Source organism: Phyllostomus hastatus, unplaced genomic scaffold (assembly GCF_019186645.2).
Source record: "Phyllostomus hastatus isolate PE091 unplaced genomic scaffold, TTU_PhHast_1.1 phas_contig_210, whole genome shotgun sequence".
Taxonomy (NCBI): Eukaryota; Metazoa; Chordata; class Mammalia; order Chiroptera; family Phyllostomidae; genus Phyllostomus; species Phyllostomus hastatus.
In genome coordinates this window covers 37,189,445-37,215,622 of record NW_025333737.1, presented here as the reverse complement: position 1 = coordinate 37,215,622, position 26,178 = coordinate 37,189,445, and the positions used below count along the sequence as shown (strand labels likewise).

The window sequence follows — 26,178 nt, the reverse complement described above, 5'->3', positions numbered from 1 at the left end:
GAGGGCCGCACAACGATGTGCCTGTACTTAACGCCGCTGGGCTGTACCCTCGCACGTGGTTGAAACGGTACGGTTTGTGGTGCGTGTGTTTTCCCTCGGTTACAAAGACGGGGCAGACGCGTGTACCTAAGGTTACGAAGCACGAGGGGACTGAGCACGGAAAATTTAAGTCCAGACGGAGCACAGGCGAGCATGCACACGCACACGCACACGCACACCTGATGTCCACAGACCCTGTGAGAAAAGGGCAGGATAGGGGTCCAGACACACGTGTGCGTCCCCGTCCCCGAAATCGGTGCTGTGACTTCAGGCAGGCAGGTGCCTCTGTCTCTCTGGCCCCGGGTCCCTGGGCTGCGACACACCTGGACGCCACCTGGTCCCTGCCAGGCCAGCGTCAGCCTCAAGCTGCTCCCGGAGGCCGTGAGAACCCCGAAACACTGCGTTTGGGGGTTGGGGCCACTCCTCGGTGAGCAGCAATCGCTTGCTTACCCTCCGACTGCGGTTCGATTTACGCGATGACCCCCCCACCCGGGGGTGGGCCCAAGTCCCCAAGGATGGCCGCTGGGGCTTGACCACCCCCGTCGGCAGCCCACTAAGTCCCCGTGAGAGGGTCACCTCACAACGGCCGGGGAGGAGGAAGAGCACGGGGGTCACCCGGAGTCGGGGGCCGGGGGAAGGAGAGAGAGCGCAGAGGACAGTCCCGGGTTCCAGAGAAGACCAGCCCAGGCGGCCTCTTCCCCTGGGTCTTCGCCTGTTAAGTGAAATGCGACCCCCCCCAAACCCCGGCCGCACCCATGCGGACAGCACAGGGGCGGGTCTCCCGGGGAGAGGAGCCCCGACCTGACCAACCCCCGGGCAAGCGCAGGGCAGCCCGCCGCCGGCTGCACAGTGGCCGCGCCGACCGTAACTCTGTTCCTCTTTCTCTTTCCCTAGGAGCCCGCAGTGCCTCGGGGGACGTCGGCTGAATAAAAGGTGAGAGACTTTCTCTTCTTTTCTCCGGGAGAGTTTTTGACAGACGCGAGCATGTTGGACATCTTGGGGGTGTTGACAGTGAATGTGGGGTTCCCGGGGGTCCCATTCACTGCGGGGAGAGGGGGTAACGAGCGAAGGTTTGGTGAGCTCAGCACTGGCAGGCAGCAGGCGTCGGGTCCTGGGCCCCTGGGGGGCCGGCCCGGCCTGTGCGGGCAAGGCGGGCCCGGAGGCCGGAGGGGCTAGAGGGAAATGCAGGGACAGCAGTGCGTCTGCAGACAGAGAGACTGTGTGGGCAGATTCCTTGCTGGGCCTTTTCCCTGTCCTCCCCCCTCCTCCCCCTCCCTCCCCCAGGCCCCACTCTGCCTCCCCGCCCCCCCCCCGCGGCAGGTCCTCAGTGCACAGGGGTGCACCCCAGAACTGCAGGGCCGTCAGAGCTCAAGGGCGGCCGGGCTGCTGGTCCAGCTGGTTCGGGTGGTCGGACTCCCGTCGTGGCCGGGTCCCCTCGGGGAGGGGGCTGTGGATGGCGGCTCTGTCCCCAGCGCCAACCCTCACGGGGGACCGGGTCTTTCCGGCCTGAGCGGTCCGTGCCTGCGTTCCTCGAGCCAACCCTCTGTCACCTGCGGCAGCTGATCTTCTTCAGAGATTCACTTGCGGCTGTACTTTGTGGGGGGGGGGGGAGCGTGTTAAAGAACTGAGGTGTGTGTGTTGGGGACACATTAGAAGATGCAGACTTCTCGTGTCTTCGGAACTCAGGGCCCCAGGGGGGTTCTCTTCTGGGCTCCCGGGTCTCTGGGCCGCGTGTGCCCATCAGCCTGACAGGCGGGGCGCCCGGCCTCTCCCTGGGCCAGGCCCCGGAGACGTCGTTGGGTGACGTGTTTTGTGTCGTTTCTATTGCAAGCTCCCCCCGGGCCCAGACGCAGGCACGGACCTGGCAAGGGGACTTCCACCCTGGCCCCCTGGCCGCTGGTCGCCACAGGGCCACGAGGGGCTGTATGCAGAGGACGCTCGGGCCCCGCTCCCTGGGGACAGGAGGCGGAGGTCCGGGGGTCACCACAGATGGCTGTGGGCGCCCCCAGCGGACGGCGCTGGACTGGGTCCCCAGGGAGCAGCCGCCCCATCTCTGTCAGCGTGCAAGGAGACAAAGGAGGTGCACACAGTGTGCGCCGGTGTCCTGTTCTGGTCCCAGCACCCTGCACCGCAGAGAGGTTCCACGCCCTGGCAGCTGGGGCCGCGCCCTCTTTGTGAATCGAGCCCCGTTTTCCGGGGAGGCAGCCCCAGGGGCCCTCGGCGCATGGGGCTGCAGGACACAGCGGTCGTCCCCTGTGCCGTCAGGAGTGGCGCGGGGGCGGGCTGGCTTGGATTGTGGGCGTCTGTGTTTTCAGGTGGCGTGTCAGGCTGCAGCGCTCATGCAGCCACCTGCGCGCGGCTCGGAGGGCACAGTCGGGTGAATTGTGACGCACCTGGGCCCCCGGGGCACCGTCACCGCCGTCCAGACACCGAGTGTCTGTCACCTTGCACCGTTTCCCGTCCCCTGGACCCCCATCCTCCTGCCCCTTCCCAAGCCCCGCGTCCCGGGCGAGCCCCTGCGGAGGGAGTGGCCTGTCTCCCCAGGAGTCCCACACGCGCCGCCAATCAGCCGCACACACGCCTTCCGGTCCGTCCCGCCGCCGCTGCCCGCGCCCCGCACAGCTGTCCCTCGGTCCCCCGGGCCGAGGTGCGTCCACAGCTCCGTCCCTTCTCTGCTCGGTTGTTTCCGTGCTACGAACGTGCCGTGGTCTGTCTCCCGTTAGATCCCGGCAGGGGCTTGTGTTGTGTCCAGTGTGGGGCCGTGACCGTCGCCATCACCGAGGAGGCCGCGCAGAGCCTGCGCACCCAAGCCCGCCCGCCCGCGGCCGGCCTGCTGCCCTTTCTCCCCGGTGAAGCGCCGGCCGCCAGACGGCTGGGTCCTGTCGTGAGAGTGCGCAGCTCTTTCAGCCGACGCCAGACTCCTTTCCAGAGCGGCAGCCCCACTCCCCGCTCGCCCCGGCCACGTGTGGGAGGCCCGGGTCTGCGTCCTCCCCAAGACTGGGGGCTGCCGTCTCTGTCGCGGCCGCGATTCCGTCGGGGGCTGCGTCCTGCGTCGCCTTTTCCTGACGACGCAGGACGGGGGGCGTTCCTCCACGGCTGTTCGGTGCCCACACACCGGCTCCGGCGCCGTGTCCATCCAGACCTCCCCGTCTGTGTCTGCACCGGGTCGGTGGTTTTCTTCCTGCTGAGCGCCGCGTTGGGAGTTTGCGTGTTTACCGAACGCAGTTCACATGTCAGATACACGCTCGTGCAGACGTGCTTGCTCGTGGTTACCGGTTTGGAGCGGCCCAGCTACGATTCCTGTGGGTGCCGTCGTCTTCACGTTCCATGGGCTCGTCGGGGTTTCCGGGTCGCCACCGCGCTGGCCGTTCTCGTCGGGTCTGGAGACGCTGTTTTCCCTCCGCTGTCTCCCCACGTGCCCCGCGGCTCCCCGCCACCTGCAGGGCCTCCCTGGGACGCGCCCGGCGGGCGGCTCCGCATCCTCCCAGAGCTCGTGCGTCTCTACGGGGGCCTTCACGGTAGAGAACATGACCCGTGCGTGTCTTCAGGTCCGGTGACATTTCACGGACGCGCGACGTTTACTCCGCCCCAGGCCCCGTGCGGGCACCTCTTCACCCCGGACGCTGGCGTTTCCCCGTCGGCGGGTGCGGCCGAGCGCATCCCCGTGTGCGACCCCCCTTGTCTCCCCTTCACCTTCGGGACACGTGGAGTGGGGACGGCGGCGCCAGCAGCCTCGTCTGCTGACAGTGACTGTGTGTCGGTTCCGGGTCCGTTTCAGAGGGTCCCTTTCCCTCCTCACTTCGGGGGCGTTTCCCTGCGTCCAGAGGGCCCCTTTTCCTCCTCCCTTTGGGGGCGTTTCCCTGCGTCCCGTGTGTCTCTGGTCGGATGCTGGACATGGTCCGTTTTGCCTTGTTGGGCGCCAGACACTCTCAGTCCTGTAGGTATCGCCATGCCGTGTTCTGGGGTGTCGTGAAGAACGACATCCTCTCTGGTCGCGTGTCTGGGATCCGTGGGGTGGCACCTGGGCCATGCTGCATCCGGGTCTCGTGGTCCCACTGCTCAGGCAAGACCCCGGGGAGCTGGACCCGCTGCTCTGGGCACTGGGAGGCGTCCCTGTCAGGCTGGAGCGTGAGTTTCTGAGCCCCTTCCCGTCTGTGCCTCCGCCTGCCACACCGAAGGAGCTGACCGACCGGCACACGACACAGGGGCCAGGCCCTTCCTGGCCCGGCACGGCCCTCCCGTCCCCTGAGAAAGCACGTCCGTCGTCAGGGTGGTCGGTGGTCCGGCGTCATGGGCTGCATGACTTACTGGGCAGCTTTTTTAGGAGTGTCGGACGCCAGGAGCACGCTGATACCTGTGCACAGGGGTGTCTGGACTAGCGCATCGGCCAGGCTGTCCCGGCGGGGAGAAGGAGGGTGGGGGGAGGTGCCCCAAAATGGTGACCTCCACGGGGTCACCCAGACCCACGGCCGTTTCCCCCGAGGCCACGCTCCACTGCAGCAGCGTACCGAAAAGTCAGCTCCGGGCCGGTTAGGTCTGCGTCCCAGGGACGGGAGAGGGGCCCCGACGTCTCCCTCGGCCTCCGGGGTCTCCCCGGCTGGGCGGTCGGCGCCACCCGCAACGGCAGCGGGACAGGAGGACCTGAGCCGGGGCGGGAGGATGGCGGGGCCTGCACCCCATGCGCGCATGTGTTTGTGCGAGAGCGTGAGCCCGGGCCTGCGTTTCCCCGGGGCATTAATTACAGCCGGAGAGGAGGCTTGTCCGGGCGAGTTCCGCTCGGCCGGAGCAATTCATCATCCGGTTTCGGGGAGCGGGGACGGGTCACGGTGCGGCGGAGAGCAAGACGCACGTTGCTCCCGCAGCCCTCGCCACCGCCCCCCCGCCGGCTCCGGGGGGGGGGGACAGCCCGCTCACCGCACGTGCCCGCGGCAGCACCGGGAGCTCGGGCGGGCCGGCGGAGGAGGGAGGCGGGGAGGCCCAACAGCCGCGTAAGGCAGCACCCGTGGTGGGAAGGCCTGGGCCAGAGGCCGGCCGGGAAGGAGGATCTGCCCAGTCTCCCCCGGCATCGGCCTGCGGTGGAGCGAAGGCCGGGAGACACACGTGCGCCCTGGCCCTCCTGGCGGCCCGAGCCCGATTCCTTTTTTTATAAAGATTTTATTTATTTATTTTTAGAGAAAGAAGGGAGTGAGAGAGAGAGAAAAACATCAATGTGCGGTTGCTGGGGGCTGTGGCCCACAACCCAGGCATGTGCCCTGACTGGGAATCGAACCTGCGACGCTTTGGTTCGCAGCCCGCGCTCCATCCACTGAGCCACGCCAGCCAGGCCGAGCCCAACCCCTTTAGATCCCGAGGCTGCCGGGGGCCAGGTGGTCCGTGGACCCCACAGGGGAGTCCCGCAAGGGGGGTGGGTTTCGTCTCCGTCGGCGGCTCCGACGCGGCGGTATTTCCCGTCTGCCCCGATGGGGGTTTGACTGCCACTGAGTCCAGCACAACCAGGGCGGCTGTCTGCGCTCACTCAGGCCTCGCGGCAGCACGGCCCACCAGGGTGGCCGTGACTTTGGCCACAACACAAGTTCGTCTCTGATGCCCTGGAGGCTGGAAGCCCGAGCCCCGGGCGCCGGCCCGTCCGAGTACCGGCGAGGGCCCTCTTCCGGGCCGTGGATCCCCCACCCCGTGTCCGCACCTGGCAGGAAGCCGGGCCTCTCGGGAGGGGCTCCTTCCCTCAAGGGCACTACTTCTACCACGGGCCCACGCCCACGACCGTAACCGCCCTCCCGAAGGCCACCCTTCCAGACTCCAGCACGAGGAGGGTGTTTGTTTCAACAGGTGACTTTGTAGACCCGTAACAGGGACCGAATGACACGTCAGCCACACTGGAGCTGCGGTGCCTGACTACGGCATGCACCGGGAGTGTCCCTGGCAAGCTGCAGGTGTGGGCACCCTAACCACGGGCGGCTGTCCCCGAGAGCCAGTTTTATTTGTGTGTCCCGGGGGGATAGGGGGCTGGGCCGCGGAAGACACGGGCAGCCCACCTGGCGCGGCCTCGGATCCGCGAAGATGCAGTGAGAGGCGTCCCGGGGGCGGGTGTCGGGCTGCCCCAGGGAGGACCGTTCCGGAGACAGAAGCCGGCTGGTGACAGAGGGGCGCCTGAATTCCCCCCCCACCCCCGGAGTGTGCAGAGGGGTTTCTGCTGTGGGGAGGGAGGGCCGGCGGCTCCTCAGGCCGGAGTCCCTGTCGGGGAAGGGGAGTCTGCAAGCACCTCTTTAAATCAGGGCACACAGAGCCAGCCAGGTGCGAGGGAGGGGGGCCAGTTCCCTCCTCGCCTGCCGCCCTCCCCCTCCTGCCCTCTGTCAGTGCTGAGGTGGGTTCTCCTCCCTCGGCCCCTCTCCTGCTGCTGAATTATTGAGAGTGCCGCTTTGCTTTATTGCTGTGCTGCAGGGCGGCTCGGGGCCCCCGCGCTGGGGGTGCGTCCACGGTCCGGCAGAGTCCCCGCGGCCCTTGGGATGCCCTCCCCGGCCCCCTCGGTGGGGGAGCTGCTCCCGGCCCGGCCCCCCGGCCCTTCTCCTCGCCTCCTCCCCCGTCGTTATTTATTTATGACTGCCGGCGTGCTGACCGGGGGATGCTGCGTCCTCTCTGCATCCCACGCCGCCCGTCCACAGGGCCGCAGGCGGCATTGGGGGCAGGCGGCACCACCTGGCTCGGGTGCAGGGCCAGGTCTGCCTGCCGGGGCCCTGGGGTGTCCGTCCCCCCCGCCCCACCCGCCGGTGCAGCCGGCCCACTGAAGGCCTCCAGGGCATGTGCAGAAGCGGCCTGCCCATGGGGGGTCTCTCCGACGGGTGTGCCACATGGGTACACACACACACGGGGGCAGGTACACAGGCGTGTCAGTGGGGGTGCGTGTGCACGTGTCTGCAGCAGTGAGGGGGGGCCGTGCATCTGTGTGTGCCTCGGATGTGCGTGCAGCCCCGTGCCTGCGGGCTCCCGCAGGGCCGCGTGCGAGCACCCGGGCGTGCATTTTTGCAGCAGGTGCCCTGGAGCGGAGCTGGGTGCAGGCCCCGCCCAGGAGGCCCGGCCACCTGAGCCCATCTCTCTAGCGAGGGTGGTGGCGCGGCCACCGCGGGGAGCTGAGCTGGCGGCGTCAGGAGACGTGCAGCTCATTCACGGAAGCTGCTGGCGGCATCGCCAGGTCCTGGCGGACAGGGCGGGGAGCAAGCAGCAGAGACATTTAGAGGGAGGGATCGCCCCACGCACACCTCCCAGGGCTGCCGTGGGAAGGTGACCTCTGGACCCCACGCCCTCCGGACCTGAGCCCACGGGCACCTGACTGGTCCGTGGAGCCACGGCCTGGGGCAGCAACTGCGTCCTTGTCTCCAGGAGGAGGCGCTCTCCCTGGAAGGCAGCTCGCCCGTGCCCTGTGTCTTTGAACTCCCTGCCGCCCTCGGCGACATTGACCGGCATTTGCCGTGTGCCCGACCGGCGCGGCCGGCCCCTGACCTCTGGGAGCTGCCCGTCTGGCCATCCCGGGGTGGGGACGGCGTATCTGACCCAAGTGGTGAGGCCGTGGGAGCCGGCCGGGTGGAGAGGGTGGGGAGGACAGGGAGGGTGGGCCCCCAGCACCGTCTGGGATGGGCACCGAGGGATGGGCACCGAGGTCCCTGTGGGCTGTCTGAGCCCGAACAAAGCCCGGCTTCCTGGGGGGCTCTCTGGACATCCCCGGAGGACGTGTGGCCGAGTCCGAGACCCGAGCTCTGTGTCCACGGGGTGAGGCCGCCCACCGGTCTCAGCCAGGACCTGCGGAAGGACGCCCCGGAATCTGGGGTGGGCACGGGGATGCCGCTGGCTCACTGTCCTCGAGGCTCTGGGGTTTGAAAAGCGCAGGGGGCCAGGCCCTTCCTCCAGGTGCAGGAGCCGGGGGCGGGGGGCCGGCACTGCTCTGACGTCTTGTTTCGGGGTCACTCTGACGGGGGTGCAGGGCCTGCTTTGCCTCTTGTGGGATCGCTGACCATCTGAACAGCCCACTCGATCGTGGGGACGGCCCAGGGGCGGGGCTGCTGTGCCCGCCCCGTTCAGAGAGGAGGAAAGTGAGGCCCGGGGCAGGGCTGCAAACGCTCTCGGGCCCCTGGGCCCTGTGGCCGGGCTGGCGCCTTGGCACCCCAGGGTGGGGGGTGGGGCACCAAGGCCAGCAGACCTGGGGGACCCGGGCCTGTGGAGCATCTCCTTCGTCATCCTGTGACGTTCAGGGCTCGCGAGGGCTTGTGGGGAGCAGTCGTGGAGCATGCCACGTGGCCACACACCCCTGCCCTCTGCCCCCCTGCGCCCCCACTCCTTCCCCGTGCCCACCTGCATCCTGGCCCGCCCCAGAGGCTCCCAGTCTGACCGCACTCCCTCTGTCCTGGCACCGTCTCTGGGCTCGCCCAGCCGGGGAGCCAGGGCGCTCAGCCAGAGGCTCCCGGCCGCCAAAGCCCACGCCCGCCCTCCCCATCCAGCCCTCGTCCTGGCTCGGCCCGGGCCCCTTGGGGCAGGGGATGGGGCACAGATGGGGTGGCCCCCACTAAAGCCAGTCACCAGCCTTCCTGTATTCTGCCCCCCCCCCACCTTGGCCGTGGCTGGCCGCCGCAGGGCGGGAAGGGCTGCCCGGGCCGTCGGCCGCCCCGCAGACGGGAAGTGCCGGGCTCATCAGATGTGGTTCCCGTCCCCCCCAGCCTGAGGACACCGGCACACATGTCCCTCTGGCCACCGGCCCGTGCCCGAGGGGGACAGGATACTCGCCATCTGCTGTCATGCTTCAGTGTACACGGCCACCGTCCCCATGTCCAGCCTCTGGGCCTCAGTTTCCCTCATTGGAACCAATCACAAGAGCCTTAGAAAGAATGGTTTCCTTTCGCCCCTTCAAAGACTAGGTGACGGGCTGGGTGCGTCTGGCGTTCAGGCTGACGGGAGGGGTGGCCTCTTGCCTGGCAAGGGGCCTGGGTCCCTGGCTGTCTCGGGGCCCGTGGGCAGCGCTGGCTGGAGGCTGGCGGGCCGGCACAGCCAGCTTCCAACAGGGCTGAGCAGGACGCCAGAAGGGCCGCTGCCCGCAGCGCGAGGCCCCCAGGCCTCACCCCAGCGCCGCAGGGGCTCATGAGGGGTCGCCTGGGAAACGCCAAGGCAGGCGAGGTGCGGGACACCCACAGGTCCCCTGTGACCCCGCTGCCCCCCAGCCCGCTGCCACTGCCGCACGTCTGACCCGGCAGGCGGATGTGGTGCCTCCTCCCGGCTGGGCCCCGAGCCAGCACTCCCTCCCTGCGGCCCTTCCCAGACCCGAGGCTGGGGTCTCCGGCTGGCCTCCCACTCGGGGTCCCGGCCACCTCCCTCCTTCCCCACTCTGAAGCCTCTTTCTGCTCCACACGCCCCCTCTGATTTTCCAGTCGCACCCATGAGGCCCACTAGGCTGGGAGGTGTTGCCACCCGCCCCCCCCACTGCCCTGGGGTCCCCCACAACGCGGGGGCCTCCCTGCCCGGCACAGGGAGCACTGCGGGTCGGGATCGGAGGCTCAGGCCCCCGCACATGGGGCAGCCCAGAGGGAGCAGGCGCCGGGCGGCGTCTGGGAACTAACCGGAGGAGAGGAGAGCTCGTGGGAGGGGGGGACCGGGACAGGAGGCGGGAGGGAGGGGGGCGAGGCACTGCCAAGGGCCGCTGCCAGCGCCTGGACGCAGAGCTCCGTCGGGGCCGGGGCCAGGGCGGGGCCGCAGCGCCAGCCTGCCTGCCCCCGCACCCCTGCCCCACAGTGTCGCCTCCCCGCCTCTGAGTCCCCACCTGCCTCCCCGCCTCTGAGTCCGGAGCCCCGGTCCCGAAATGATGGTGTATTTCTGGGTGAGTACCGAGCTCGGGGAGCCGAGCCGCTTTCCCGGCGCCGGGCACATGGGGTGGGAGTGTGGCAGAGCGCAGTGAGCCCCCCCGTGCCTGAGCGCGCGCCCCTCAGCCCTCCCCTCCGTCCGCACCCGCGGGGAGCGAGCCGGTCTGTCCCCGGACAGGGAGTGCTGGCTGCCCCGGGAGCCGCTCTCCCCGAAGGGGCCTCCGTGGGGACGGACCGCGGGGCTGGGGGGCTGTGGAGGCTGGGGAGCACCCTGCGTGGGGCGCAGCAGGGCCCCCCTCCCACCATGCCCTGGCCCGGCTGTGGGAAGAACCTTCCGCAGAGTCCCTGGCAGCGATAGTGCAAACTCCAGGTGGCTCCCTCCAGTCTGCACCCCCAGCCTCCCCGCCCCCCGCCCCCCACCCCATCTTACCTGCTCCCTTCCTCCCTCCCCACCATCCCAGAAAGAATTGTGGGGAACAGAACAGGGGGCCCAGAGCTCTGGGCCTGGAAACACAGGAAGCCAGGGGGCCCTGGAGAAAGGAAGAGCCCCTCCCTCCTTCCTGCCAGCCCCTGCACCCCGGGGAAGAGACTGCCCAGGGAGATGGGGCGGGGGGCTTGCTCCGAGGGGAAGGCCGAGGCGGGAAGGGCCCCCGCTGGGGGTGCGGGGGACTGTCTTCCCCGTGAAGGTGGTCTGGGCCGGGTGAGCCGAATGCTAGGTGTGCGTGCGCGTCGGTCCCGGACCCGCCGGCGGAGGTTTGGAAATCTGTGGGAGCTCCTCACTTCTCTCCTGGGGTGGACTCACCCTGGGCCCGCCCGGCTCGGCGAACCCCAGCCGCACCTGCAGACGCGGGCCTCGGGAGGGGGAGGCCCTTCCAGACCCACGCACGGCCTCTCCCTGTGGGGCCACAGCCCGTCCCGCCTCCAGGGGGGCCGCCCCAGAGCCGGTGCCTGCAGGGCTCATCCTGGGCCGTGGGCTGGGCAGGGAGTCCACCGGAGGGACCGCGGCAGCCACACCAAAGGGACCGGCGGCCACCGGGAGCCGGGAGGCTGTCGTCGTCCCAGGCCCCAGGCCCGCTGCGGACCCCCCCACGGCCACTCGGCAGAACTGGGGCCTCCTGTGCTCAGCTGCGCCAGGCCTCTGCCCTTTGTCCCCAGCACCCTGCTGTCCCGCCGGTGCCCACACCTCTGCTCTGCACTGTCCTTCCTCCGCTTCGGGGCCGGCCCTGGGGACACTGCCCCGGGGACACAGTCCCTGAGCCCACAGGCAGGACAGAAGGGATTCCCCTCTGCATCTCCACTCAGTCGGCCCCAGCCGGGGGTCATGAGCCAGTGCCCTGCCCCATCCTCGGGAAACGACGCCAAGGAGGGAGAAGGCAGGAGTATACAGGTACTTACAGCAGGAGACACAGCCGGCCGGCTAAGACCCCGCCTGTCCAGCAGGCCGGGCACGGCCAGGCAAGGTGGGCGGCCGCCACCCGACGGGACGGCACGCCGCCCTCAGAGCCGGGGGGTCGGAGGACGAGATGCAGGGAGGGTGTCTCTGAGCCACCGTCATCCTGAGCCACCGCAGGACACCTGGCTGCAAGGTGACAGCCACAGGCACCTAAAGGTCAGATGAGGCCACAGACACAAGAACAGTCTCCGTCCAGGGCCCCGGCCCCAGGCGCTGTGGGGGTCACCGCAGCCAGGGGCAGCCAGCCACGTGGGCCCCTCCTGTCCGCGGCGGGGCTCTCAAGGCACGGTCCCACGCACGCGGAAATGCCGTCCTTCTGCGGCCAGCGGCAGCCCCGCCCTCCGCAGGTCTCGCTGCGTATCCACGGGCGCTGTCCTTTCGTTTACTTTGTCGAGCAAATGCTACGTGCGGACACTTGTGCTGGACGCCGGGAGGAGGGCAGCCCGGGCCCGGGTGTAAGGGATGCTGTGCCTAGCGGGCTGAGTAGGAGCGAGGTCCAGGGGGCGTGGCCCACCCGAGCGCGGGGGCGTGGCCCACCCCAAGCGCGGGGGCGTGGCCCACCCCAAGCGCGGAGGCGTGGCCCACCCGAGCGCGGGGGCGTGGCCTGGAACGGTTCGCGCAGGCACCTGGGTGGGGCGTCCGCCGGCCGGGCGCCTTCCCTCGAGGCTCCTGGACTCCGCTTGCCCGGGACCCACGATCTGGGGGCAGGCGGACAGCTGACGGCGTTTCCAAGGATGCCACGTGGAGGAACCAGCCGGAAGCTGGAAATCATCCAGAGGCGGGGGGAAGGCTACCGTGGGTTGGGGACCACCCCCCGGGCTCCCCCATTCCTGATGCCAGTGAGCTCGGGGAGCCGCTTGCGTTTGCAGGGGTCGGGACCCCGGGCTGTTGGCGGGGACGGCCAGGCCGGCGGGAAGGACCGGAGTCCCACCTGGGGGGCCGCAGAGCGGGGCGGTGTCTGGGCTCCGCCGTGTCCCTCGGTCACGGTCGTGCCGGCAGACTCCGCGGTGACTCGGGGAGGCTTTCCCCGGAGCTGCAGGAGGAGGAGGGGCGAGAACCCCTGCAGGAGGGAGGGCTGTGAGAGCCGCCGCCTCCTGCAACACCCCGCGTGGGCGGGGGGGGGGCTCCCACAGCCTCCAGCTCGGAGCCCACGTTATTTTAAAAGAAAGGAGCGAGACATTGATTAATTGTGCAGCTACGTAAAAAATCGTTTCCTCGAGAGAAGGTGAGGCTAGCCGGATCTGAAGGCGCTGGAGGTGAACCGAGAGGAGGGAGTAGGGAGAGAGAAGGAGAGCCCATACTTGGGGGCCCCTGGGCACCCCGTTATGCACCTGCATGTCCAAGGGACCCCGGGGAAGTTTCATGAAGGCAGATGCCCTGCAGAGGGCAGCACTGAGACTGGACAGATGTTCCCCCCCCCACTAAAAAAGAGGTGTGTGGCTCAGGCTGGGGGCAGGAAGGGGGAGAGGCCCAGGCATGCCCATGACCTGAGAGAAGGGAGCTTTTTCCAAACTGACCTGCCTCTGGCCGGTGCCCTTTGACCTGTGGGCTGACCTCACAGCTCTGGGCCGGGCAGAGGCAGCAGTGACCCGGCAGCTTCTGGGATGAGCTTGCAAGAGACCCCCTGCTCCTTGTGGGGAGCAGCCAGGCCTAGGCCTCCCGAGAGGGGAATGTTGGGAAGGGGCCACCGCAGGTCTGGCCTCCGGCCCCGCCTGGGGCGGAACCAGGGGCCCGGGGTCTCAGGTCCAGCGACAGGGGAAAGAACCACGCTGTCCCTGAGAATGACCAGCCCTTCCGCGGGTCCGCCGAAGTCGTCTGATCACAGGTGACCGTTTCTCCACACCCGGCTCTACTCTGTAAACGTAAGGAAAACCCCGCTACTCATAGTATTAAGAAGCACTTTCAAACCAGCAAACGTTTAAAAATAACTAATCCTATCAGAGAGACCAGAGAGGGAAAAAGTTGTGTGGCTCTTTTTTGTTGGGACGGGAAACTCCAGGTTTCAGTTCTTGGCCGTCCTGGTCTAGGCCTCCCCCCAAAGCGGAGCCTGAGACCAGGGCCGGAGTGTGGGGGCGCGTTCCAGGGTGTGGTCTGAGGGACAGGGGACGCGGGGAGGGGGGAGGGCCAGTCCGGGGCTCGGTCCTGAGCTGGCGAGCGTGGGGCACCTGGGGCTGCGTCCCCGAGCCCCTCTCCCGGGCTGTATACTGCCCACGGACGGGCGGAAGGGGGAGTCCCACGCTCCCTCCCCGGTCCACGGCGGGGTCGGGGGGTACTGCCCCTGATGTGCTTACCTGCAGGGACCTCCGGGTTTTCTCCCGCCTCGCTTCCCGCGGGTGGTGGACAGGGGGACGCAGAGCCCCAGGGCGGCCAGGCCACCCCTGTGGGCCCCTGGCTGCCAAGTCTCAGGAGGAGGGGCAGCTGAGAGGAGGCCCAGCCCGCCCCCGGCATAGCCGTGCCGCGTCCAGCCCCTGGCAGGGCCCCCACAGCGGTGGCGGCCCACACCACTCTCGGCGGTCAGTGACCCGCCTCCCGCCCCAGCACCACCCTCCCTCCTCGGGCACCGTCCGCGGGGGAGCGCCCTGCCCGAGCCCACTCTTGCTCCGGGACCCGCTCCCAGCTGTGGCCCCGGGACACAGCGGGACAGAGCCGCCTCCCCAGGGTGAAAACATGCCGTGCCCACTCTCCAGCGAGGCCGCGAGGTGCGGTGCGCCCTCTCGGGGAAAGGGAACGGGGCACGGCACGTGGCCTTGGCCGCAGCGTCAAGGGCAGGCTCCGAGTGCCCTGGACTCTGGGTGCGTCGTGGGCGCCACCAGCGTGCGTCTTCCCGGGGGCTCTTCGCTGAGCCTGGCGCCGCGTGTCCAGTGGGGCGCTGGCCGCGGTCCACTCCGCGTGGCGCCCGAGCTGGGCGTTCTCTGCAAGGTCAAAACGAGCCCAGGGACCCTGCAGACGGTCGAGACAAGGAGCAAGGGCACAGTGGGTGACGAGTGTGTGTGTCGCTGTCCTTCCTGCGTGAGAGCCGAGGGCTTTTCACCCCTCGGTACTGCCGGGGTTGGGGGGCGGGCCTTTCCCGCGTCGCCCAGCGGGTTCCGAGTCAGAGAGGCAGCGTGGGGGGGGGGTTCCGGGACGTACGCGGGAGCCCGCCCCCGTCCACCGGAGCTCAGCTGGCCCTGCTGGAGCGGCGGGAACCCCCACCCCGGCCTCCCTCCCGGCGCACCGGCGGGCCCAGTCTCTGCAGCTTCCTCGGCTTGTCGCTTCTCCCGCCCGGCTCCCTCGGCCCAGCTGGGGTGGTTCCTCGGCCCCCCCAGGTCAGGGAGCCCCCTCAGGGACTTCGCCCGGTGCTGACTGCGCTCGTCCGTGTCCTGGGCTCGGCTACAGTGGGACAGACTGTGGAGTATCTGTCTGTCTGCCTGCCTGCGAGCCCGCGGGACCCGCCGGGGGATGGACCTGGGTCGGGATGTCGTGTACCCCTGGCGTCCCATAACCTCCCTTCTGGGGGGGCAGTGTCTCTGACCGTGTGTGTCCGCTGCTGTCCAGGTCTGTGCGCACCCCCTGCCCCAGGCCCCAGGTTCTCTGGCGGACACCCCCAGGTGTCAGTGGCGCAGGAGGGGGGAGTCCCGCTGTGTGCACTGAATTGGCATCGCAAAGCCCTCGGGGCCTCCCCGCAGCCAGCGGCCTCTGGCCGGAGCGCAGCCCGGGGCCCGGACCTGGGGCCGTGTGGCCGAGAGGCGCTCCGGCGTCCCTTGCGGCGGCCGAGGGCAGCCTGCTGCTCGCGAGCTCTTGACTTCCTTCTGTTCTACAAGCCAAGCGGTGCCCTTGTTGGCTGCTCGTCTGTCTCGTCCGTGGCAGCGCCGCGGCCCTTGAACTTGGCCTGCCTGGCGGCTGAGTGGGCTCCACAGGGCTCCCCGCCGCCACCGCAGCAGCAGCAGCAAAGCCCCAGGCGGACAGGGAGCCATGCGCCGGGCACCAGGGGGAGGCCCTGTCGGCTCACAGCCTCCCACAGCCTCGCAGCGGAGGGGGAGGGGGAGGGGGGTGGCGGTGGAGCAGGGGGGTGACTGAGGCCTGGGCTCTTGCGAGGGGTGGGGGGGTCTGCAGCAGGTCCCTGCTGGGGGCTCTCGTCCTGTGTGGGGGCACTGGAGCGCCGACACCCACAGCACGGGGTGGGGGTGCGGACCCCCTGAGATGGAGGGCTGGAAACCCCACCCCAGGGAAAGGGATTTGCAGTCCCTGTGCTTTAGGGGGCGCCCTGGACTCAGCCCCGAGTTCTCGGGGCTGCCTCTCCCCTCATAGCGCCCCGGTCCCCAGCGTCTCCCGTTTGCTGGGACAAGCGGTCCACGCAGACCGCCGGGGACGGGAGGGAGCACAGGGCGTCTCCGGTGTGCCCCAGGGTCTCTGTTCGACTCCCCCACCCCCTGAGCCTCCCCGCTCGGGGCCCCGCCCGGCACCCCCCCACCCGCCGTGCCAGGAGCCCCTCGGCAGTGTCTGCGCGAGCACCCAGGGGACCCGGGCATGCTCCCCGTAACGACGGCTGATGTGGCAGAGACGTGTGTCATCATCACCCAGAGGTGACAGCCCTGAGTGAAGGGGGCGGAGGACGAGACAGCCGCTGGGGAGGGGGGGCGCTGCAGGGGGAGGGCCGCAAGGCCGGAACCACTCTGGAGGGGGGTCGCCCTCACCTGCCCCGGGCTCCTCCTCGTGGGTCTCCCCCGGCCACGGGGGCGTGGGGGAGAGGACGCGTGGGGCAAGGAGCAGGTGTGGGGGGGGGGCGGAGAGACAAGCACGGCAGGCCCGGGGGGGGGGGAGGGGTTCCGCCTCCAACACCGCCTGTCTCCAAGGGCAGGAGGGGGTTATATTGTCACACGCGTGACAGACGTGCTGAAGCGTTTGACACGTCCCGGGGGCGGGGAGAGAGAAGCGAAGGAAATCTCCGGAGAGAGTGGACGGGGAAGCCCCAGAGCCCCCAGCCGAGAGGGGGCCCCTGGCGGTCACCAGGCGGGTTCAGCACCAGGGACAGCGGCCCCGGGCGCCCTCCGGCCGCCGCGCCCAGGGCAGGAAGCCTGGACGTCTGCATCGGGTTGATTTCCCTCTCCCTGCCCCTCTGGCTTCACGGGCCTCCCCCGGGTCCCCTTTCAAAGTGCCCAGCATCCCCCTCCCAGCCCGGCAGGGACGGTCTACCCAGACCTGCTGGCCCGCGGGAGCGGGCGCCTGGTGGGAGGCAGGGCCCCCGCGGAGGCGGCTGGCCTGGGCCGGCGGGGTTTCCCACTCCGCTGTCTGCTTCGACTGGTGGGGGGGAAGGGGACACTTCAGACCGACACGGAGGGGGTGGAGGCCTCCCGGGGAGAACCGCGTGGGTGAGAACGGGGACGGGGAGAGCTGAGGACAGGGAGGCCGTGGGAGTGGGGCCCGCCCTGCCGCCCCCCTTCCAGAGCCGCCACGGGCCAGGGCCCTCTTTGGCCTTGGCCTCCCCGGCGGCCGGAGGAAGGAACCTCAGGGCTCGCCGCTGCATCCGCTGGGGGCTCAGGGCCAGCCCTCCGGCCGGTTCGGGGTGTCATCCCCTCCCCAGCAAGGGTGTGTCCTCTGTGCGGTGTCCCCTTCCAGTGTTTATGGTCGGCTGGACGTGTGGGCCTCCGCCGGCCCAGCAAAGCTTTCTTGGCTCCGACAACCCCCCCACAGAGGAGCCCCGTGAACCCCGGCAGCCCGGCCAGCCCGGGCAGCCCTCCCTCGGGCCCCGCTCTGGGTGCAGCCAGGAGCCCCAGGCTGTGCAGCCGCACGGCGCTGCCCCCCGTGACCCCCCCACCCCTCTCGGCCCGCGCCAAAGCAGCCCCCAGGCGGCGGTCCTGTCTGTGGGGGTCGCTTCCTCTCGTTCTTGTGTGTGTTCTGAGACTCGGGGGTCACTCAAGGGGCACGGCCGACCCCACGATATCTGCCAGTGGGTGAGGGGGCTTTGGCTGCCCCTGAAACCCACCCTCTGACCCTCTGGCATTGCCCGAGGCAAAGAGCACAGGTCCCGTGCGCTCGTCACCCCCCAAGGGCCCAGGGCCCCTCCGGACTCCCCACAGGCTGGCAGCTGGGGCGCGGGCCGTGAAGCCGCCTGGTTTGGGTCCCCCCACCTGCGCTCCGGCGCCGGCCACCCCTCCGGCCCCCGGCACCGTTCGGGAGGGTCCTGTTCCCGTCGCCCCACAGACGGGCCGCTGGGACGGGGCTGTCCTCGGGGACTCCACCGGGGGGGCTGCCTGCCGCCCCTCGGGCGTGCCTCCCCTCGGCCTCCGGCCCGGCGGCTGCCGCCGTGCCCGGAATGTGGGGCAGAGGAGCCGGAGCCTCACTGGTGCTTAATGCTGATCAGGGCTTTAGGGACTGACTTCGGAGCTTCTAATTACTCTCAGAACTGGGACCAAACCGGGCCGTTCTAGGTCGCCTGTTCCCGGCACAGAGGTCACTGGCGTCTGTCAGTCCACGGCTGGGTTCAGCCACTCCGGACGGCCGGCCCTCTCCTCCGCCTGGACGCTCGGTGGGCTGACCCCCTCCCCGGGGAGCGCCGCGCAGCGTGGTCGCTGTGTCTTAGGGTCGCTGTGATGCCCTCCTGCCTTGACCCCGGGTCCTGCCCTTGCTGGGGGTGGGGGCGGAGGACGAAGGAGATGGGGGGAAGGCGAGGCAGGTGTGGGCCCCCCCCCCGGGCGGCGTGGCCAGGCCCCTGAGCGGCCCACGCTCGGCTGCTGCATCGGCCACTCGTGTCTCCTCTGAGCCCCTCGTCACCCTGCCTCTGCCTTCGGAGAAGCCAGGCGGGCCACGGTCGCCCTGGGAACGCAGTGGCGTCCTGCGCAGCACCTGTCCCTGGGGACGGCCCCCCCGGCCCGCTGTCTCCCTGGAACCAGCTCTCGGTTGACGGTCTCGCAGAGCGGCCGCTGATGATTTTCGGCTTCCTGGGCTCAGCGTGTTGGCGGGAGGGGCCTGCGTCTTGGCCCCTGAAATGGCAGCTCCCTGGGCTTCGGGAAGCTCGGAGGCCTGCAGGGGGGCTGGCACCCTTAAAACGGCAGCGGAGTGGCCAGGGGCTGGACAGAGGGCTCTGGGGGTCCTTCGACTTCTCCATCTCTTTGACCTCCCCCGTCTGTCTTGCTGGTCACGTGAGGGACACCGGGGTGTCACACACGCCTGTGTGTTAGGAGCTGGCCCGTGGGACGCGGGGGCCAGTGTCCTACTGTGGCCTTAGCGCTGAGGCCCTGGAGAGCTGGAAGGGCCTCCCAAGCCCCTCCCCCATCCCCGGGGCCCCTGCGCTAAAGCCCCGCCCCATGTGCGTGGGGAGAGGCGCAGGGCGTGGGCCAGGGCCTGGGGCTCTCAGGAGGCGCAGCCGCTTGGACGGCTGGCCTTCTGGCTGGTCCCCTGCAGAGAACGAGCGAGCACCCCGCCACCGCAGCGCTTTCGGGTGGCGGCCGCCCCCACACCCTCCCGACAGGGAACGAGACCCTGGGACGGCGAGATCTCGGGCACGCCGAGGCAGTCAGACCCGTGACAGTCACGCACCCACGCTGCCGCGGTCATCAGGTGTGCCCCCTCCCGGAGACGCCTGGGTGGGGTGGGGGGCGCAGAAGAGTCGGGGCACAGAAAGACGGATTTGCTGCATCCTCGCCTTCCCTCCCTGCCCTGCAGCAGGGCGCAGGGTGGCCGTGAAGGGGGTCGTCCACTTCGATGCAATCAGAGGCCACCGATCCCAGAGCTCGCGATTCTAGAGGGAAGACGGGTCCCCGCCGCCCCAGCCCCGGCTGCCTGGAAGACACGTCTGCTGAAAGAAATGTCTGTTCCCCGGTTTGCCCCGGGGTTTGCCCCAGGGATGCCCTGGCGCTTGAAACGGGAGAGCCAGCGGAGGGAGGGGGGCGTGGAAAGAGATGGAGAGACTCGCGCGCACCCAGATGGGTAGGCACGGGGAGAGGGGGGGAACCCAGCGAGAGAAACCCAGAGACACGGGGGCAGAGTGCGTGCACCCCTGAGGGAGGGCTGCCGGCTGGCACGCACCCCTGCTCCCGCCCCCACCCCCGGGCCACCCCTCGGCCCGCCCGCGCCCGGACGCCCACAGGGCAGCCCCTCCAGGCGGACTTGCTGGCAACCTCTGCCCTTCCCCCTGCGTGACGCTGCCCAGAAGGAGCCCCAGCATTCACAGCTTTGTTCCCAAAGGGCGTCCGCCCACCCGCCGGCGGTCCCAGCGTCCGTGGAGGGCCCACCCCTCGCCACTAACGCCTGTGGGGTCCGAGAACACGGGCGAGCCGGGGCCACGGTGATTAGCGGGGTCACTCCGACGCACAGGTCAGCGTCCTGCAGTCCACATTCCGACCAGAGTCCTCTGCGGACTCTCCACGCTTCCCGAACGACGGCGGGGGTGGGGGCAGGGTGCGGGGGACGTGCCATCCCATTTGCATAGAGAATTGAGAGTCACCTGCACTCGCTATGCGAGGCCTGGGGGAGCGGGGCCAGCGGACCCCCCCCACCGGGCAGGGAGAGAGGGAACCACAGGGGCCACCCCGTTTGGCCACCGCAGAGAGTGGGGGGCTGCCAGAGCCTGGCATTCAGGGGCGCTCCACAGGTATTTGTTGAATCAGTGAACGTGGTTTGTGGAGCACCTGCCATCTGCCAGCTTCTCCGTGTCCGGGATGTCTGAACCCCGCGCCCCCCGGGGGGGAGGCCCTGTCCCGTCCCGAGAGAAAAGCCGACGGCGTTGAACCCGGAGTGCGCACCCCCCTGCTCTGGAGGGTCGTGGAAATGAGGAGGTGGCTGTGGTGGAAGGCAGCAGAAGGCAGCAGGTACGGGGCTGCCTCCTTCCGACCAGCTCACCCCGATTCTCAGCCTCGCGTAGAGCAGGGGGAGGACTCGGGCCTCGGGCCTTGGGCCCAGGGTCCACCCTGGGGCCCTCCTCTGCTCCTCTCTCTGGTGGGACGTGGAGAATGGCCCTCCCCCTTCCTCCTCCCCGCCTCCGGGAGGGCTGGGTGCGGCGTGGGTGCCCGAGACCCGGTGCGCCCACAGCACCGTGTAGAGGGCAGTCATTGCTGCTGCCGCGCCCTGGGTCGCTGGATCGGAGTCTCCGAGGCCTCTCACCCCACGCTGGGGACGGAAATCTATAACTCACCCGGGAGCCAAAGGCAGGCAGGCCCAGCGTCCGGGAGTTGGCCGCTGGGACTCTTTCTCCCGGGCGGGTCAGGAGGCAGAGGTGCCAGCCACCAGATGAGCGGCACCCGGGGCGCTGTTGGCCTTGTCCTGTTCCAGGCGGCGCGTGGTGGGGGGAGCGGGAGGGGATGCAGGCCCACCGCCCACCCCGCCAGGCCTGCGCAGCCGTGCTGGCGGGGTGCAGCGAGGAGCCCCAGTCCCAGACTCAGGACGGAGCAGACAGACACCCAGCCGCACGGACAGACCCGCTGCCGCTCGCCTGTCCCCCTGAGGTCGCCGAAGGCCAGCGTGAGCTTCCCTCCAGCGCAGGGCCCCGCCGCGAGAGCAGACTCAGCTGGCTGTGCCTTCTGCGTCCCTTCCTGAGAGGCCTCCGCAGGCCAGGCACTGTCCCAAGCGGCGGTGGCGACAGTGAGCGGATGGTGTGGAGGGTGAAGGTCGCCCTGGCTCTGGACCCCCCAGGCCTCGCAGCGCGAGCTCAGCGCCCGCCCACCCCGCGCCTGCGTGGGCCTCTCCACGGCCGTGTCGGAGGGTACGAAGGGGCTGATGAGACGGATTTTAGCGGCGGGCTGTGTTTAGCCCGATACATCCGGAACACACACACACATCGTGTTTCACTCTGCTGCACCGAGTCTTTGAAACCCAGCCTGTGTTTCGAGCACACAGGGCTGCAGAGGGCCAGGCCTAGCGAACGCTCTGGAAGACGTGGGAGGCAGCTGTGCCGAGACCCCTGGCGGAGCCCCCTCTCCCCAAGTCAGAGAGTCCTCCTCCCGACCCCCGAGGGCCACCCGGACGGCGGGGGTCCCGCAGAGGAGGAGGGGGCTCCCACGTCTACCTCCCTCTGCAGCGGCCGCCGTGGGCAGGAAGCTTGCACAACATTGGGCCATTTTCACCTCTTTTTTTACTTTTTGCGAGGAGCACGGACCCCCTGGACAGGGGGAATGGCAGGTGTGTCCAGGGCACCTCCTGTCCACCTCTGTCTCTGTGGTCCTCTCTGCTCTGCTGGTAATGACATCCGTCCTCCTCACTCTCCTGCCCCTCATCCAGAACACCTGCCCGCCGCCTCCCCCCCACCCAGTGACTGGCCACCCGCCTGGTCGCCTCCTAACAGGCCGCGAGCCACTCGGTCCCCCGCGGAAGAGCCCAGCCAGACCCAGGCTCCGTGGCCTCTCTCTCTCCACGGCGTTGACTCTCAAGAACGCAATTCCAGCACCGTAAAGGTCTACCAGCTCGGATTTCCAATTACCCGCATTCGGCCAAGTGGCGGCCACTTCATTATGATTCTGTAATTGCCATATAGAATTCCTATAAATTTGCTGTTAATTTCTAGCCGCTGCATCCCTCTCTTAGAAAGTGTGGCAATCGTGAGAACACCTACAGACGGCGCGTTTAAGGGGAGAGAGGCAGGCCGGAAGGAAGAAGTCCAGTGGGGGCTGGGCCCGGAGGCCATCCTGATGAAAATGCACTCGGGCCAGTGTGTGTGGGGAGGGGGGGGTGGGGGGGGCAGGGGGCACGCCTGGGGCTTCCTTCCACCCCGATGCAAATGTGTCTCCCTAATACAGGGCGTGCTGGCGGCACCCGGGGCGGACCAGAGCGGGATCCGAGAAGATCCCGCGCTCTTAACCGAGAGTGGCTTTGTGCGCTGGGTTCTCCCAGCGCAGCCCAGCAGCGCGCCCCCCGCCCCCACGGGGAGGTAATTTACAGGCGCGGCTTCCGAGTGTAATCTCCCCGCATTGTGCTGCTCCGCGGTGCCTCTCCCTCCGGGGGGCGGCACAGGCCGGGTCTGCGGAGGATGCTTGGGAGGGGATGGCAGCCACGCAGGCACGGCCTCCCCCCCAGCCCCCCCCACCCACCAAGCAAGCGAGCGCCCAGGTGCTCCGCGGAGAAATTAGCCTGCCTTTCAGGAGATGCTAATGAGGCACGTTGGGGGGTGGGGTGGGGGGGTGAGCTTGAGCCAGGAAGGAAATTGTTGGACCCACAGAAGCTGAGGGCACCGGGGACCGGCAGGGGACCAGCCAGGCAGTGCTAAGAGCAGCCCGCTCCTCCCTGGGGAGGTCTCGGGGGGTCGGAGAAGGAGAAAGCTGGGGTGGGGAAAGCCAAGCCAGAGACCGCCGGTGAGCAGGGGCTGCGTCCGCTGGGGAGGATGTTTCGGTCTCAGCCGGCCGTCCGCAGGGCTAGCCACGGGCCGCTTCCAGCGAGGCGTGGCGGCCCGCCACCCCCATCCGTTTTTGGCTGGGAAGGCCGGTGGAGCGCCGCCGGGATGCGCAGCCGGGCGGACGCTGTCCGCGGTGCTGAAGGGCCTGCTCACGCAGCGTCGAAGTGCTGAGTGGGCCCTTCCTCCTCTCCCCCCCCGCTGCCAGGAGGGCCTCAGCCCTGGACGCCTGCGTCCAGTCCTTGCCCCACCCTTGGGAAAGGGGGACCTTGGCTCCAGGCTGGGAGGGTTATCAGGCAGCGGCAGCGATGAGAAATTGGGCCACAGAGCGATTTGAAGGTCCCTGTGTTTGATCTATTGCGGGCCTGGCTCCTCGCAGCTTTGCTGCTCCCGAGTTTGGCGACCAGAGAGAATTAAGGCTGCCTTCAACACGGTCTCCGCCGGCTGTGTATTAATCAAGGAGGAATCAAAAGTCACAGCATCCTAGGGAAGTAGGAAAAGGCGCAGACGGGTCCCCCCGTCCGAATGCAGTGACTCTCGGCGGGAGGAAAGGCTGGCGGTCTCGGGGAGCAATGCAGGGCCCCACGCCCTGTGGACCGCCAGCCCTCCCCCGACCTCCCCGCCTGGGGGCTCTCGGAAACCCCACACCTTGGAACTGGACAGCCACGCTGATGCCAACTCAGCACAGAACCCCAGGAGCCAGAGGGGGCAGGAATCTGGGACGCCTCCCGGGTGGGGACTCAGGAGTGGCCTCCTGCTTGGGCCACGCTGGTCCCGGCACTTCCACCTGAGACACCCCACCTCCCCTGCCCCCCCGGCAGTCTGGAGGGTCTGCGAGACCGGGGAGCATCCCTGCTGCATGGTGCTCACAGCGGGCAGCCATTCATGCGGCTCCCCCCCCTCCCCCGGCGTGTGACCCCAGCAGCTGCCGGGCCGCCCTGACGCAGGCCCGGGTCCTGCCCGCCCCTCTGTCCTTCTCGGCCAGGCTCACTGCCCTCAAACCCCCCCAAAAAGGAGCTCATATTTGGCCCTGAAACCCTGGGAGCAGGGGGAGGTGACTCGGCAGGTAGATGTCTGTTCCTTGGCCTCCTGCCCCTGTGAGTGCTGGGACAAGCTCCGTTCCCGCCAGGTTTCACGGGGACAGCCTCCCACCGCCCACCGCCCACTGCCTGCCGCCTCCCCCCGCTCCACCGCTCAGCTCCCGCCTGCAGCCCGGCCCTGGCCGCCGGACACCGTGCACCCGCCCCCGCCCCCCCCCACCCCGGGGCCCGAGCTTTGCCAGGACAGCACTGTCTCTCTGGGCTTCACTGCCTCGGGCTCCTAATGAGCTTTTAATGAGCTGATGCTTTGGTTTTAGGGGCCTTGGAGGGGCAGGGCAAGCGCTGAGTGCCAGTCCCCTGACGCTGGTGTTCCAGAGGCGTGGAGGTGGCCGTTCGGCTCGCCGGGCACTGGGGCTGCGGTGGTCAGCAGACACGTGATCCGGAGAAGTTCGGAGGCCCTGAATGTCACACCCTGGGGCCCCGGCCACCCCCCCCCCCCGATCGTCACTCTTTCACCGAATCTGTCTCTTAGTGGCCTCTTCTCACTCAAGGCTGAAGGGAGGGACCTCAGTTTCTCTGCTAAGTAAGAGTTACGTTACCTGATGGCAGAATAAAAAGGCCCCCTATTTCCGTGGCTGACTGTCTAAAGAGACAAGACCCGGGGCCACGGGTCCCTGCCACCTCTGAGCCTGCCACCTCTGCCCCCGCCAGCTCAGCGCTTTTCCCAGGGGTGAGACAGCCAGCCTTCCCATGGTTCCCCGCGCAGGGACCCCGGGTGCTGGGTTTCCTCCGTTGGGTTCTAAGTGAGCCTGACGCAAATTCATGCTGGTCACAGCGACGGGAGAGCCCCGCACTGCCACCCTGTCCTGGGGACGGTCCTCCCTTTCCGACACCGTGGAGCACACAGCGCTCCTGCCGGACCCCTGCCCTGGAGCGCCAGCTTTGTTCGGCCGGTTCGGGGGCGACCCCCACCCCCCACCCCCCACCCCGGAGGGCGGCAGGGCCGTCAGCCCCTGGTCCTTGGCGCTCCTTCAAGGCGTTTCCCCCTTGAATAAAACGAAGGTGGAAAAGGTTCGTGTGGGACACGAGGCAGAATTTCTTGACAGTCAGGCTGATAAAAACCTGAATGGGCTCCCCGGAGAGTTGTCAGGGTCTCGCTCAGCAGAGTGCTTCCAGAAAAAGAAAAAGGAGAAAAAAAAAGACAGCACCTGTCCCCGAAGGCCAGAGCTGCCAGCTAGAAGGCACCGCGCTGGACAGTGTGATCCCAGCTTCCCTCCCCGGCGAGCCACCCGTGCTCCCGTCCCCTGCGGGCTGAGGGGTGACCCGAGAGAGGCGAGCGGCTGGAGCTGTCCCTGGTGCTGACGCTCTGCCCGCAGGGAGTGTCACGGTCAATTTCGGGGCTCCGGGGAGCTGCCCCCCCACCCCCCGGTGGGGCCGGTGCAGCCGTGAGTTCTGTGGGCTCTGCTCAGCCCCCCCGCCCCCGCCGGTGATGAAGCTGTAACAGGAGCCCTGCCCTGGCGTGAGCGGAGGCTGCCATCTGTCACGCCTGCCCTGGGGACCGGCCGTCCAAGGGCATTTCATCTGTGAGCTGGTCGCAGCTTGGGTGTCCGTCTCGGAGCAGATGTGCGGACTTCCCGGGCCCCTCGGGACGCTCTCCCTTCTGTGGTCACCTGTGGCCCCGGCACAGGGCGCGGAGCAGACGTGCAGGTGGGCCAGGCCAGGTGGGCGGGGCCAGGAGCCTGGGGACCAAAGGCTGAGTGGAGGATCAGCGAGGAGCCCCGAGGAGGGGCTTTCTCCATCCGACAGCAACTTCTCCCCGCGGCCCCGCCGGCGGGCTCAGCCGCCCGACCGCGTCCTCTCAACCCCCCGCCCGACGGGAAGGAGGAAGTTCAAGACAATCGCCCTGCAGACCGAGCCGCAGGTGTGTGAGTAGTAGAAGCCCCAGTGATATCGCAGGACGAGGACGTGAGCAGATCCGGTTCCCGGTCGGCCCCGTGAGGACAGGGGGCCGCGGGCTCAGGACGGAGATGCCCACCCACGGGAGTGCACCGGCCCGCCGGCCCCCGACCCCCGACCCTCGGGGAGGAAGGAAGAGAAGCAACACTTCCCGCGAGAGTCTGCAAGCCAAGCTCCTTCTGCGGCCTGACCCCCACCCCTCCTCGCTCCTGTGGGACCTGGGGCCGCCCCGGGCACCCTGGAAGCGTCCTCACGCGCCGCGTGGACCTCACCCCACCTTGCCCTCTGCCCCGTGAGGAGGACCCGGGGGTGCCGCACGCTCAGCCGCGCCGCTGAGAAGCCTAGGGGAGCATGGAGCACGCGCACGGTGCCGCTCCAGCCCGCGGTCGACGCCGACCACGCCACGCCAGCTCTTCCCCTCGCGCACGCCTGTTCCTGGGTGGCTCCGGCCAACAGCTGGGCTCGCGAGGCTTTGCAGAAAATAAAAAGGAGTCACCCCCTCCCTGCCTTCCCCGGCTTCTGCGGGTTCCTTGGGCCGGGATCCTGAACGGCGGCCTG

The 26,178-nt window shown here is 68.9% G+C and overlaps 1 protein-coding gene across 3 annotated transcripts in view; it reads left to right on the top strand.

The window, feature by feature from the left end:
• Positions 1-26,178, top strand: part of RBFOX3 (RNA binding fox-1 homolog 3) — a 244,360-nt gene that overhangs the window by 154,469 nt on the left and 63,713 nt on the right. For all 3 annotated transcript variants that reach the window (XM_045835929.1, XM_045835930.1, XM_045835928.1), the window contains exon 3: positions 934-972. The gene's annotated coding sequence lies outside the window, so the exon portion shown is untranslated. The remainder of the gene's footprint in view (positions 1-933; positions 973-26,178) is intronic.